Source organism: Arachis ipaensis, chromosome B03, assembly GCF_000816755.2.
Source record: "Arachis ipaensis cultivar K30076 chromosome B03, Araip1.1, whole genome shotgun sequence".
Taxonomy (NCBI): Eukaryota; Viridiplantae; Streptophyta; class Magnoliopsida; order Fabales; family Fabaceae; genus Arachis; species Arachis ipaensis.
The window spans coordinates 125,414,079-125,415,808 of NC_029787.2; positions in this window are offsets into that span (position 1 = coordinate 125,414,079).

A 1,730-nucleotide genomic window follows, 5' to 3' on the forward strand; every position below is an offset into this window, starting at 1 on the left:
AATTTATTTATTTTTTATAATTAATTTTTTCGATTTTTAAATTTTTTATGATAAAAAATGACTATTTGCATATAATATATGATTAGATTTTTTTTTTTTTCACTACATACAATATATGATTAGTTAGGTTCAACGTAACTCTCACATCAACAATAAAGTTATGGGCTTGATGCACGTTGTCCACAACACAATAAGAAAAAAAGAGTATGGGATAATTTTGCATAATGACAAATTTAACACATTACATATACGATGACAAAAGAAACCCATATATAATGACAAAAATAATTACATGTATAAATATATCAGAAGTTAATTTTTTCAATTTAATTTTATTCTATACATATATTCACTTATGATAAATAATTACACTTTTATATTTTCTATATTCCTATATGCATAAATGAAACAGAATCAATTATTCATTGTTTAATTCATTATCCTTAAGCTGACTAAGTATGAAGAAAAATTGATAATTTTGGCTTACTTAAAAATACTAAAGTGTTATAGAAATGATAAAGAGAGATAATAATTTGATGCGGTGGTAGAATTTATAGAAAACAGCGACGGAACATTGCTGCAATCACCTTATGAAAGATTTGGTTGGCGTGTAATATGCAAGTCTTCGAAGATAAAACGATCTCATGTGTTGAAGTTGTTAAAGAGGCCAAAAAACTCGTGGAGGATTTCTTTTCGAGCAGGAACACTCGTTTCTAATTCCCTCTTTCCTAATGTTATTTCTTATTTGTTTATTTCTTTTTTCAAATTAACTTTCGCTCATGTTAATCAATGTAATTGGTGGAACCATCTTCTTTTAGTGTTATCTTATTTTAGACCATCTATTTCAACAAATCAATAAAATCCTTCCTTTGATAACAAAAAAAAAAAAAATTTCAAATTTTGATTTATAGACATGATAGTAAATTACCAGTGGTTAAAAATAGCTGGTACAAAATAGATAATTAAGTTATAATGTAAAAAAATACATTTATGTCTGAATATTACTAAGGTCTTATAATGATGAGTAAAGTATCGTTTTTGTCTCCAACGTTTGGGGTAAATTCTATTTGTATCCCTAACGTTTAAATCGTCCTATTTGTATCCCTAGCGTTTGTAAAAGTGATTTAATATTATCCTGCCGTCAATTACATATCATGAGTGCTTTAGTTTGAGTTTTAAAAATCTCTTCTTGAAGTTAGAATACAAATGTTTAGGATAGAATCGATGATCTACTCCGAAAAATAGCTCATCAAATGTTGAAACTAATTCCTACAACATTTATATAATTCATTTTTTTAGGGATATAATTGAATCTAAACACAAATAATGGGTATAATATTAAAATCGAGCTATACATATATATAGATTAAATATATTAACAATAATAAATACAATTTTAAACAACTAATATATATTATATTAATAAAATAAAAAAATAAAACTAGATCGAATACGAATATTTAATAAATAATTCTCGAATATTTTACACTTGACTCCGTGAAGTATGGACATATATAGTTATATACACCTTCCTCCAAACTTAACCTTTCAATAACAATAATAAAAGAAAAATCAACATCGGAATATTCCCATGCTAAGCAAGTTTCTGGCATAATTAAAGGAGCATTTCATGAATATTATTAATGTATGAATATTATTAGTACTCTTAGTACTCTCTTTTTAATTGAATATTGTGTGATATACTAATATTAATAAATTACGGCTGTATA